Source organism: Xyrauchen texanus, chromosome 19, assembly GCF_025860055.1.
Source record: "Xyrauchen texanus isolate HMW12.3.18 chromosome 19, RBS_HiC_50CHRs, whole genome shotgun sequence".
NCBI classification, from domain to species: domain Eukaryota; kingdom Metazoa; phylum Chordata; class Actinopteri; order Cypriniformes; family Catostomidae; genus Xyrauchen; species Xyrauchen texanus.
In genome coordinates, this window is record NC_068294.1 from 9,489,585 (window position 1) to 9,504,338 (window position 14,754).

At 36.1% G+C, this 14,754-nt stretch overlaps 1 protein-coding gene across 1 annotated transcript in view; it reads right to left on the reverse strand.

Annotated features, from left to right (window-relative positions):
* LOC127660128 (polycomb group RING finger protein 3-like) overlaps positions 1 to 14,754 on the reverse strand; it is a 71,796-nt gene that overhangs the window by 56,204 nt on the left and 838 nt on the right. The window lies entirely within an intron of this gene.

The following is a 14,754-nucleotide window of genomic DNA, read 5'->3' on the forward strand; positions in this document are numbered from 1 at the left end:
TTTGTTGATTATAAACAGGAGCAATAGTTTTATAGCATCGCTCGCTTATAGAACACAATTCGCATGTCCAATGAACAGGTTTATACCAGTTTATATACTGTATGTAAAATCTAAAGTTCAGTATATCAGTGCACTGCTCGCACTCACAAGCTGATGAACGCTGCATCACAAGTGAAGGCGAAAGGGAGTGAGGATGGCGTGATATAGGGAATTCCCTGCATTTTGAAAGTGAAACATGCGGGAATGATTAAAACTGTGCTCAATCCCCGCAATCCTGCGCTATTGAGCTAACATTCGTTACTGAGATTTTAATCAGGCTATTGTCCAATTCACTTTAACTTGCCCGTTCAAAAATTCCTTTTCTCCCAAACACATGGACGAGCAGTAATGTCGAGCCACGTAATCTTCACCTGTCGCTGTCCATTGTGTGTGTGGAGGAGCTGCCTATGCCCCGCCTCCCAAAAAAAAAAAAAAAAAAAAGAGCAGACAGAAGCAGCACGACTGGCTAAAATGTTGGTGACAGTCATTCTTATGTAAACAAACACGCATGTAAACACAATGTGCGATATAGAGGTCAACAAAAATTATTGAGGTCATGTCCAAATAACCTAAGATGAGTCGATAACATAATTATCATGACAGCCCTACGCAGATGGTAGGCCCACTGCAGCATCAGTTTTCTGTTCTTGGCTGACTGAAGTGGAACCCGACATGGTCTTCTGCTGTTGTAGCCCATCTGCCTCAAGGTTCGACGTGTTGTGCATTCTGAGATGCTATTCTGCTCACTACAATTGTACAGAGCGGTTATCAGAGTTACTGTAGCCTTTCTGTCAGCTCGAACCAGTCTGGCCATTCTCCATTGATCTCTCTCATCAACAAAGTGTTTCCATATGTAGAAATTAGGGATGTGCCTGAAGCCGAATACCCTATTCAGTAAGGCACGAATAATGACTTCATAATGACAGATCGGATGGGTGTGGTCTCAACTCCGTTTGCTGTCTCTGTAAATTGTGCGCATCTGGAGCTTGTCAAGTGTAAAATTAACTAAGATCCGACATCATGTACACTTTACACTTCTTGAAATGTTAATGTATCACACGATACACATGTGATTCCAATGAATTCATTTATATCCTAAACCTGAGCGTGATGTTAAATTTCTGACCTGATGTGATGATTTCATGTCAGAGCTTGTCATGTCATGTCTAGCCATCTCTTAAAGTTGACCACATTTATATTCACATCAGCGATCAAGGTAACTACCTGGTTAAGACTTTATTTCGAGACAAAAAACTTACAATGCTCCATAAAGGTTTAAATGCTTCATATAGTATTCATCTATTAGGAATATTCCTGCTTATGTAAAACAAAGCAACTGAAACATGCTCTGTCTTTTTTTTTCTTGTTCTTCTTTAAAATGTGCTAAATTTGAGATTGTTAAGTGTTCTTGAGTTCTGAAAAGGTGCTGTATTAATGTAACATTATTATTATTTAACTAAATAACGGTGCCCTATCGTAAAAAATCCTGATAGACTTATGTGACTTTCACCTGTTTGTAGGCTATATTGATATATTATGTCTTTAAATGTTTGAATTTGTATTTATTATTCTCTCCAAAAAGTATGCTTGACAACACCTGCCTCCAGAATGTTGTTATACATGAACAGATGAACAAACATTCTGTTTCAGGCAGATATTAATATCAGAAATACTAGGAGAAACCAAAGTTAACAACATATTCCATAGTTAAAGTGGCCAGAACATTCAGCTTCATCTGGTAAGAAAATACAATTATACAATTATATTTTAAATAAAATAATAATAATTGTAAAGCATATTTTATTAATTTATCTATAAATGTAAGAGTAAAATAATAAAATGGCCGTTTCATTAAGTTTCTATGCAATTCCAGTTCAAGCCCTGCCCACACCCGGCTCTATCCGAATACAGAGACAAATAATTTTGTCATATGAAGTAATAAAGATAATGGCTTCGCTGCACACCCCTAGCAGAAATGTTGCTCACTGGATGCTTTATACTTTTGACACCATTCTGAGTAAATTCTAGTGATTGTTGTGCTTGAAATTCCCAGGAGATCAGCAGTTACAGAAATACTCAAACCAGCCCATCTGGCACCAACAATCATGCCACGGTCGAAATCACTGAAATCACTTTTTTTTTTCATTCTGATGGTTGATGTCAACATTAACTGAAGCTCCTGACCCATATCTGCTTGATTTTATGCACTGCTGCCACATGATTGGCTGGTTAGATAATCGCATGAATAAGTAGTCATACAAGGTGTTCCTAATAAAGTACTCAGTCAATGTATATCTTACTACTTTTGAGTGGTTATAACAGCTTTTACTTATACAATGTGGATTCCATTCATATAAAGCAGAACAATGGATGATATTTATTGAATATGCAGCCTGAAGCAAATGACAGGTCCAGCAACAACAACTGGCATACAGACAAGCAGCCTTTTAAAATAGATTTACTACATTTTCCCTGCGATTGCTGGTAGTATATCCACAGTTAAACGAGTCCTATATCGACATAACCTGAAAGGCTGCTCAGCACGTAATAAGCCGCCACTACAAAACAGCCATAACAAAGGCAGACTACAGTTTGCAAGTGCACATGGGGACAAAGATCTTACTTTATGAACAAATGTCCTCTGTTCTGATGACACAAAAATGTAACTGTTTGGTCATAATGACCATCGTTATGTTTGGAGGAAAAAGGGTGAGTCTTGCAAGCCGAAGAACACCATCCCAACCGTGAAGCATTGGGGTGGCAGCATCATGTTGTTGGGGTGCTTTGCTGCAGGAGGGACTGGTGCACTTCACAAAATAGATGGCATCATGAGGAAGTAAAATTATGTGGATATATTGAAGCAACATCTCAAGACATCAGCCAGGAAATTAAAGCTTCGTCGCAAATGAGTCTTCCAAATGGACAATGACCCCAAGCATTCCTCCAGAGTTGTGGCGAAATGGCTTAAGGACAACAAAGTCAAGGTATTGGAGTGACCATCACAAGGCCCTGACTTCAATCCCATTTGTAGGCAGAACTGAAAAGCGTGTGCGAGCAAGGAGGCCTACAATCCTGACTCAGTTACACCAGTTCTGTCTGGAGGAATGGGCCAAAACTCCAGCAACTTATTGTGAGAACCTTGTGGAAAGCTACCCAAAACGTTTGACCCAAGTTAAACAATTTAAAGGCAATTCAACCAAATACTAACACAAAATACTAAGTATATGTAAACTTCTGACTAGGATTGCAATGAGGTTGAGAGATTTTCACGGTACGATACAATCTAAGAAAACATCGCAGTTTCACAGTATCACGGTATACGATATTACACATTTACTATTATCAGTTACAATGACCCTTAAAGAAGTGAAAACAGAAGGGTTTTTTTTATGGAAGTATGCGTAAAAACGTCTCCCTTTTGAAAATAAATAAAATAAATAGAATATATAAGAAAGCTAACATAATTATAGTAAATACCAATTTATAAACATGATAAAAAAATAGCATGTAACTATAACATGTTATATAAATAAAGCATGTTAGTTTACATGTTAGCATAGCATGTTAAATTAACAACTAAATAAAAAATAACATCAGCTGTGTGAGCTTTTGAAGTAATGTCCTCTGATTATTAACAGTTAACATATACTGTAGATGCACGACAGCGCACACAGACTGATCATGTCTGTACCTTTAACTCAGTGGTTCTCAACTGGTTTTGTTTCAGGACAGATTTTACATTGGAAATCAAGTGGCGACCCGCCATAGTAAAAATGTAACCTGTATTTAATGTATCCTGGGTTGCATTTCCTTTTATGTTGCATTGTTTTGTTCATGGTTTTCAAGTACAAGGACATCCATCGAGTGACATTATTTTTGTTGTTGACTTAAACAACAAAAGCGAAAGTACGTTTTCTCTCCCACCTTTTAAAAATTGAAGAGTATATTTACTTATATGAGCCCATTATTATCCCATTTGTTTCCTAATTTCAAACATAATTCAAACACAACATACATATTACACAGGAGGAAAGGCTCCTCATTACATAAGACAGGGAATGTTTTCTATGATTAAATGTCAGGAATTGTGGAAAAACTGAGTTTAAATGTATTTGGCTAAGGTGTATGTACATTTCTACTGTAAGTGAAGCAAAGTAGAGTTTGTATAGTTAGAACAATCCAAAAGCAAAGTGCGTCGTTTTCTACCGTCAGACATAATCATAAGCACAATGGATAATGTTCAACTGATCTGCACCAAAATCAATGTGTAAAGAAATGCACATGGCAGTAAATTATTCCATGTTGTTGTGTCTGTTGTGTAAGTCATGCTGTTGAGAAGCCCCATTAGACATGAACCATACCTACAAGCTCCAAAGGAAATCATAACATTACAAACTTTGATTTGAAACTAAAAGTATTTGAACATTGGACAAAAAGATGATGGTACAATACTGAGTTCTACCGTCTTTATGGAATTTAGCATAGCGAATGAAGCATAGCGAATTAAATAATCGAATGAAAAACAATAGAAAAATATAAAACTACTGATATAAAGTTGTTGATTAGAAGTAGTATCAAAATATTTAAAGATTATTGCAAAATATATATATATATATATATATATATATATACACATACACAAATAGGCCTGTATAAGAAGCCTGAGAGTGTAGGGAGACTGGGCTCTTTGCGATTTTCTGATTGGTGGATTGTTACCCATCATAACATGTCATGTTAGTGTAGTCTCGCCTAGCCAGACCTATGACTAAATGCATAGGTCTGGGCTCTACAGCAGCATTAATTGGCCAAGAATTGCCCATTTAGGCAGGAAAAGCCATCTAACTGACAGGTTAATCAACCAATTACAGTCAGGTTTGTCATTACAGTGTGTTTAGGGGCAGGGTTATCAGAGATGTAGAATGCCATAATAAAAGACTGACATGGGGAAAAAAAACATTTATATAATATTGCACAGCCTGCACAGAAAGCACACAGGAGAATAGCAGAAATGTGTAGAGAGTCTAAGTACAGCACAGAAAACCTCATTAAAGAGAACTTCACAGACATAAAGTAAACAAAGCAAATTTGCAAAAATTCAGATTTGCTCATGGATATACACTTCATTTTCTGCTATGTGCCTCAAACGAAACTCTACATGCCTCAAATTGTCACTAACCTGGCAACCTTGGGCAAATTATCAGATTATTTTGTCATCAAAAGCACTCATTTTATAAAACACGGAAACCTGTGAACAAAATTCGGCTGCCAGGCGGACTAATAAAAAGTCCTGTATGCATCCACTCGCAGAAGTTCCATTGAGCCAGCCAATCACATATTCGCTGAGTTGATTGAGAAAGAGTTTTTTAGTTTTATGGAAGTATTGGTCTCTGCGGACCAATAATGGGCATTTCCCAACAATAATGGCAATTTCCCAAACTCTGGGTGTTTTCAAACCTCTTCTCTGGGTGTTTTTTGTGTGCTATATCATCAGACAGTTATAGAATGGATTTGTGCAGTCTGTGGGCGTGCCGTCAGAGGCTGAGACTATGGTTGGTGTTATTCATCACCAGAAATTCTGCTATTAAACAGGTTCTTTTTTAAATGGAGTTGAAAATATGGACTGCTGGCCTTATTATGAAGCATGTGCCACTGATTAACAACCTTGGATTTCATGAGTTGTCTGTCTTTAACAGTTTATAACTTATCGTTAATTGATTCCGAAATAGGGATTTTCCTGAACATGTTGTGCTCAATTTCCAGTGACATGAACGATAGCGACCACTGGGCAAAAAAGCAGTGCCGCAAAATGGCTTGAATTGATGTAAGGATTTTAATTGCTCTTTGAATTAACAGCCCTTAAGTCTTTCAAAACAGTGTGTATTGTAATGTGTATTGACTTGCCCAGCTTAATACAATTGCAAGTGGCTTACTGTAACCACAATTTTGGCTTGTTAGTTGTCACCAGAATTACATTTCTGTGGTAATCGACAATGTGCTGTTGATAGAGCTTAGCTTGTTTTGAACCTGGAAAACACCTAAGCTCAAGCATAGTTATATTTGTCAAGTTGCAAACAGCTCCAGTCTTTACATTTTTACCTTTCAATTTATTTTTGAGAGGCATTTTCTTGGACTTTATTTGAAAAATCAGGAGGCCAGCACCTGTTTTAGGTATTTCTGAGCCAACTCATCAAACGGTGACATTTCATTGCCAAGATGGGCAATAACACTGTGCCAGATACTCACGTTTAAAAGAGAGCCAGCTTTTACTGTTTCTGTACCTCAGACTACAAAAGGAATAGTGTGCGATTTGTTGATGTCATTTAGCAGACACTGGTCTTATCTTGCTGTACAATTACTACAGGGTACTGACCTTTGCATTACTGACCCACATCTTTTATCAGTTACCACACAAATAAATTAATATGTTCATCAGGCGAGAAGGCATGAATTTATTACCAAAATCCAGTAGGCTATCTTTTATATGCCAGCTGTTAACCTCATACAAAACCCTTAAATCACAATTAATCTGAGATCATCAGCTTATTGCATGGACTCCTTTAACAAGGCAAGCATTGTTGTGCTCTCTGAAGACCTGAGCCAGTCATTTGGGCTATAAAAGAAGCTTTACATTGCCTTGGAACTTCAGTTATTGAATTCTACATCGGCATGTTTGTGTTCCAGAGTCTGCAATCATAACACACAAATAGAGAGTGTTTTAAGGTTGCCTTCTCGAGATAAGGTACACAAGAAGCACCCCAGTGAATTTTGTACTCTTGTGTAATTCAGACACTGTAACCTCATTTAGTACTGAACTTAAAGCCAATCCTGTGATTCACTTCCAGATACCCACTGTAAAGGAAAATATTTGTAAATCCTGGGGGTAGTTACACTCTCTAAAATACTGGATTCTGATTAGTCAACCGCAACTTTGAGGTGAAATGTTTTTTTATAATTACGGCTATTGATTGTTATCCCAGGCAACCGATTCTCTACACACCAGTACTAGTTTCATGTCTCTTCTATTACTCTGCAGTACCTTTCTACACAAATAATACAATAGTTTAAACTGAAATCAATATATTATGTCCATTTACTTATTTATTTATTCTTCTTGGTGTCAGGGTCCTGGTCTCTGTGACTGGGATTATTTTTGATAATGACAGGCCAACAGTACATCATCACATACATCAACTAACTAAAAAGTACTGTGGTGGTACCATGGTTCAGTGAAGGTATCAGATGGTAATAACATGCTACTGTGACAATGATACTGTATAATTAATTTACTACCATATTTACATGTACACATATAAAGTGGTCCATGTGACTTTCACATCATATTCCAAGTCTTCTGAAGGCATTTACCAAAATCACAATTATTACTTTTTGTCCATATTGCACAGCCCTAATGGAAACACATCAATAACATAAATGTAATTGGTTCTTGTGTGCAACATGACGGCATGACATAAGAACTTCAGTCTGCTCATTATACAAAGATTGTATGCCTTCAGTAGACTTGGAATATAATATAAAAGCTGTTGATTTTGATCGAAAATGGCACTTTGCTGTAACAACAGTGCATTAAAAAAATCTAAATGTGATTATTTTGAAAAATACTGCGATTGTGATTTGAACTGCAATATGGTTATTAACATAAACAAAACAAAAAACATTAAGTGTTGACCAAAATTATGACAAGGGTAAACATGCTCTACTGCCAACAGAAATACTGTTCAAGAAAGGGTGTCCTCTTAAAAAGAACCAGATAAATATAAAAACAGTGAAACACTGTTCACTATGTACCTGTTTTTGAAGACTTTGTGATAGGGTCTCAACCCACCAATAAGTTAAGAAATTATGGAAATATATTTTTGTATAATATTAATGACAACAATTATTATCATTTATAATTATAAAATAGTACCATATTTATGTAACATTTTCTTAAACTGCAAGCAGCATAGTTGTGCAGACTATTTATTTAATTATGATGCAGCCTTTGCAGATCATAATTAGTAGTCGCACTACATCAAATTGCAATTTTTCAATTAATCGTACAGCTATAGTCTTCATCAACTGCCATTGTGTTGCAAGGGGGGTCTTCATTAAAATATATCCTTGTGTTTTTCACATAAGGCAGAAAGTCAAATAGGTTTGGAACTACATTAATTATTGCAAAATTACAATTTTTGATGAAAATATTCCTTTAAGTGTGTCAGTCCCAATATATACTAGTCTCAGTAATGGATAATGAAAATTACATGTTGTTGTTGTTGTTGTTTTGAGTAGGCCTAAATCTTCTGTAAGAGAACTGTTCATTTAATTTCACTTTAAAAAAAACTGTTTGGGAACATTTGCCATCAGTAAATTGCATTGCATTGTACATAACATTTGTTTTGTGTTCTGCTTTTAAATTGAAAACTGCTTTGGAAAATTGACAGTTAAAAATAGAAACCCAAAATTTGTTTTAAACCCAGACAAAACCAAACTTATGATTTATACTAAATCAAATATCTCAGAACTTAATTCCAATAAAGACTGTTCAAGGGGCTGAAATTGAGATTGTGTCCAGCTTTAAATATATAGGTATTTTATGAGATAATAGCCTGATGTTTAAAGCACACTTTGATGATTTAGTGAGGAAGTTGAGAGTGAGATTGTGATACTATTTCAGAAATAAGTCTTGTTTTTCTTTGAATATAAAAAATTAAACTAAACGTGTTTCTGCTACTTTTTTACCTGTATTAGATTATGTACATTTTATACAAAAAAGCTTCAGCTTCATCATTTCATATGATCGACACAGTTTATCATGGGGTTCTGGGATTCATTACAGCAAAGGTCAGCAACCTTTTTGACATGGAGTGCCATTTTTTTATTTTGTTCACACCTGCAAAATCCTAAAACTTTACTTCTGGGTTTGATTTGTATTTTAAATACTCAGATTTTTATGTTTTATGTTTTCTCTTTTAGTGGTTTCATGTAATTTTGAGTGTGACCATGGTTTAAGGAGGGTGTACCTGTATGCGAAATCTCAAGGATTAATAGTGATGTTTTCCTTATTACATCACGTGCTGTTCTGAAAACAAAAAGAAACAAACAAAACACGAAATGTAGGCTGTCATCTGTGCAGCCTGACCGAAACAAAGCAGGCGCGTTCACTCACGCGATTAACCAAAAGTGAAGCGCTGCCGGCTCGTGATTCGTGAATGGCTTGCACGCACTGCACAAGTCTGTTGGGACCGCAGTCTCGTCAGATTTTGACTTTTTGTTTAGCCTCCCATTCAGCTCATGAAAACACGTTGTGTGATCATGAGGAAGGATTACATCAAGATGTAGACCGGAATGCAGGTGCAGAATTTCATATGTATAAAACAGTCTACTCTTCTCTCGCCGTTACTGGTGTGCCAGTGATAACCCCTCCATGTGCCAATGCTGGCACACGTGCCATAGATCACTGACCCCTGCATTACAGGATGTAAAAGGTTAACTCATCATTGTGTACTGTATGCAAATTTTGACTGGCCTTTGTTAAATATGCGTAGGTTGTTGCATTGGTATGTATTTATTAATAAAGCACTGGTTTGTTTGTTACCATTATATCTTACAACTTATGTTAAATTCCAGTGCAATTTACATTATAGCTTACAATCGGAAGATGTAATACCTGCGTCAGTACCTAAAGGGAGAACAGAATTTGGAAAAAAGGCCTTGCTTTTGCTGCTTCATAATCTTGGAATACTCTTCAGCAAACTTTAAGACAGCAGTGTTTGGTGCCTTTAAGTGAATTTAGGAGACATATTGAAGATTTTTTAATACCAGAACTAAGGTCGGTGTATTAATGCATAGTTAGACTTACTACATCTGTGCCTGTATCGATTGTCCTGTTTTAAGATGTAGCTACGTTTATTGTTGAATTGTTTTATGCAGCCATTTTGGCCAGGTCTTTCTTGGAAAATAGATTTTTAATGTCAAGGGATTAACCTGTTATAATAATGTTATAATAATAACCATTTTGCTCTCTAAATATTGCAATCCGTATTCGCCCTTGAAAACCACCAATTCTTCAAAAAAAGCTATATCCTTGGCATGCAATTTTTTTTTTAAATGCATCAAACAAGCCTTAATTCATAACATAAGAACAAATTAGGACACTTAAAAAAAAAATTATTCTCTCATTATGATGCCATCTCAGATGTGTATGACACAGATTAAGATTTTTAGAAGAGCTTATTTTGAAAGTACATGTGCCAGCACTTTGACGGTCAGAAAGTCACATTTAGGCAGCAATTAAGTAATCCATGCAACTCCAGTCAATCAGTGAATGTCTTCTGAAATGGATTGATAAGTTTATGTAAGAAACAAGTCGATAATTAAAATGTTTTAACTTTTACTTCCATCCAGGGCACTGATGCAGTTTGAAATGGCAGAACTCTTGCATGACGTTCGTTCATCTGTTATAAATAAGTGGCACTCCCGAATTCTCGTGTGAAATCACCAAGATACTTACGTCATGTTTCACGTCTGCTGATGGCGGCAAGCGCTTTTTAAAAGTTAATAATGTTTTAATTATCAATTTATTTTTTAAATAAACATATCAATTTGCTTCAGAAACATTCATTGATCAACTGGAATTGTGTGGTTTACTTTTATGTTGCCTAAATGAAACTTTTGGACCGTCAAACCTCTGGCACACATGTACTTCCATGACAGAGATCCATCTACTTCAACTAATCTTAATTTGAGTTCTGCTGAAGAAAGACAGTCATACACATCTGAGATGGCATCAGGGTAAGCGAATAAGAGAATTTTCATTTTTGGGTGAACTATCCCTTTAAAGGCCACAGCATACTCACGGAGAAGTTCTTCTTCATTCTTTGCTCAGAGCCAAAAAGAAGTTTGAAACATCTGAGCAACGGCATACGGTTTGCAAACATTCAGACAACCGCCACAGCGCTGTTGAAGGCATTTTGAGGAGTATTTAAATATGAGGATGCACAAGACTCTTGCTAATACCTCTACACACAGGTGTGTTCATGTTGACCGAATTCCAGGTCCTACCTACCTAAGACGTGGACCAATTGAAGTAAGGTAATTAGCAGCCAGTACAAAGTTTTCCTGAAATTTTGCCCTTGCGAGCTGTTACAAACCACCAAAACAAACTCAAAAATACATTTGTTTGGGACAGATTTGGCTCTAAACGACGTCACACCCGCTCGTTCTTCACTTTCGTATGAAGCGTGCCAGTGCCTTTAGTGTGAAGCCGATGAGAAGATTAAAGCAAGCTGAAGTTTGACAGATTTTAACAGTATATGAAGTGAAAGCTGCATCACGCTAACCCTCTACGAATGTATGTCATTACACTCACACACACACACACACACTTACTAATAACTTGAGGATTCTCTTTGATTTGAGACCTTCAACCCACTGGATCAAATCTACATCATTCTAAATGTAAACTTACACCTCAGCAAAACCAGGGTCACATTTCACCAGCTCAGTTTTAAACTCATTTATTTAACGTGAGAAAGTCACATCAGCTGGAATAATTGGCCATCTTGCGCAATGCCATTCCTGCTGGCTTGACCTCTTTCACAACTCGCTTTTTTTTGTTGCTGGCACATTAAAGAGGGCTGCCGCTGCGCAACTGCCACAGGCCACATGTTTAAGCCAGTCCTACAAAAAGATATCAGATATTTAACTTGACACTATAAACAACAAGTTATATTCTGGTGATGATTACATACATAGAATTCATTTAGGCATCATTCCACATGCGAATGGATCTTAGACCAGGCATGACACTGACTAAGCGATTAATCATGTATTAAAGAGCCATAATCTGAAAGTTTGACTCATGTGTTATTATCTGTGACCACAGTTATATTTCCTCTCTTGAGTTGCAGTGTAAAAAGCCTCAACGTGCAATACTGTAATCAGCATGACATGAAGGTGGTGTCATTAGACTAAACCCACTGCCCAACACACACAAGCCCAACGATGAGTATGGCACAGGGCCAGCGTGAGAGAGATTTGGGCCTATCTGGCCAGTACTGTGTTGTTACTACAACTTGCGTCCATTGATTAAGTTTATACCTTGTGAACATTGGTTTTCAAAGATGTATGGTTGTTGTGAACTCTGTTCAATTTATTATGTCACCGAGTTTATATTTTGTAGCTGGCTAACATAGACGTCCGCATAAATCAGTTTAAGGTAGAAACGTCCGTTTTCAGTTTCCTAATGTCATCGTTTTCTTAAGTATGCAGTAATGGAGAGGGTTTTTGAAAGTCTCCATTTTCAATGGAGCAAAATGCAATTCCAACATTTCTCATTCTCAGAAATGTCATCTTTGTCCAATTTGGTTTCATACATTTTTTAAAAACATTATAGCATTTTCAAATTGTCATGTGGTGTAACCAGTAAGTAAAAATGTGTTTAGTACTTTCTTTGCACCTTGAATACATGAGAGTATACACAACTTATTCATTAATTTCCAAAAGGTTTTCAAACAAATTTTTCAAGGACTTTTTTTTATAAATTTTGGGATTCAAAAATATCAAGAATTTTACTCAGGGTAACATCACATGAACAAAATGTGCCGTTTCATAAACGTCAAAATAAATATCAGATGTTTTTTAAACATCCTTTCTACATCCGTTGACTGCTGGCCGTCCAATTTCTGCCATTCATTTTAATAACGCAGCAATCTCTATACTAAATATTCTCAGTACCAATGTTTATCTCAGCAAACTAAATACTGACAAAACACTATTTTACTGTGTTTTATTATTTTTATTGGTCAACATAAACAACAAAATGGCTATCTACATTTTAGTTACACCCAAAGGTTTTGATTTGGTGGACAAAAGCATTTTAAAATATGAATCATAGAGAAACAATTTTTTCACTGTTTATTTAAGAAATAACAATAAAATATTATTCTTCACTAGTCATGCCTACATTTCTATTTTTTTTTACTGTCTCTGGACACAACATCACATTTATTTTACTGTAAGCCCCCAAAAAATATAAATATGACTTTAAACTCAGCACTGGAAAAATGTTCATCATAGAAGAGGTGTATTCAAGTAAATGATTTGTGCGAATTGCATTTTTTATGTATTTTTAATTAACTGGATCTGGACAAAAATGAGCGTCACATCATTGACCCTTAGGGCACATGGCCATAATATGCACCTATTTCCCTCTGTGATTGCACTTTATGATTAATCTACTACTTAACCATGTTTGAAAGTGAATGAAACATTTGAAAACTTGTGGTGTAAGTTTCATGTGAACACTAGGAAGGACAAGTCAAACCATCGCAAACTCCCACATACTTGTTTTACAGTGTTTTCAGAAAACCGGCATCTTTTTTCATAGTGAAGAAAGAGCTTGCGCACTCAAGGTTGCCAGATTGCGAGACTAAATTGTAACCCTGGCAGAAAATATTCAAACTGTACAAGTGTCCAGATCTAATCGGGGGATTTCACCAATAGAAATCTGTCATCCTCACACATGTCGAAATCTTGTTCTGACTGGCTAATCGCCCTTATTTAAAGTCTGTTATTTACGAAATGTATTAAAATTAAACATTTTACTTGTACGATTAGTTCGAAGTAATACATGACACAATTGATCTAAAGGGGATGGTAAGGGGGATGGTGGTTTTACAAGGGGGATGCTTTTTTGGTATTTCTTGCAACAAGGGGGATGGCATCGCCTTGCATCCCCGCTCAACTCTAGCCCTGCATATACATTGCATAATGAACTGAAACTATTAGTGTGGACATGGCCTATACTACAAAAATGACTTATCTAGTAATAGACTTTGAAGAATGAAATTTTGGTGCATCCATTCACGTGAAACAATCCTGGTTAAATTACATTTAATGTAAACAGCAGCTGATGATGGATGATATATTGATGGTAACATTTTTATACGTTTCTTAAAAGAGCCTAGACGTTATGGTAATGACAACAGATGGAAGAACAAGTGTAATTACTTGCATAACAGACATGTAATCTGATAAATATTTTTTGTTTACTTTTTCCAGTCAGTCACATTACTTTTTCAAAAGCAGCAATTTTTCAGTCCAGTGTGTCCAGAATTTTTAGTTTCTGCCCAAAATATTCATTACGCTGCATCACTACTTGGAAGCATTAATTAAAAAGTGGGTCAACATTTTTACAAATCAGTTATGGTTGGCACTGTATGCCATGTTTACAGCAAAAATGTATGAATTTATAGTTGTCATTACATTCCAGCTGTGTAATTTCCAACTATTAAAAACCTAAACAAATTGCCTATTTGTTGTAAATAATGTTTTTTGCAAAGGAAACTTTAAAATAAAATGAATAATAGAAATATATACTTTCTCTAACACATATAAAATGTCCTGCTATAAAATGAAGTGTGTGTGCCAGTGAAAGAGTTGTCAGGGCAGGTAAAAATCGAAACATTATATTAACAAAACGTACCAGATCAACATATTGTTCACTGGGATAGGCCAATGATGTTTAATTGTCCAACATTGTTCGTTAGAAATCAAGACTACAGATTTTTGCAACATGCCGATACTCGCTGTAAGTCAGAGGAAATATAAGCAAAGTTCATATCAATGCAGACACCAACAACTCAATATGATCATCATGTAGTAGGGCATAGATCCCATGGGGAAGTCGGGGACAAGAGGGATACGTCTCCA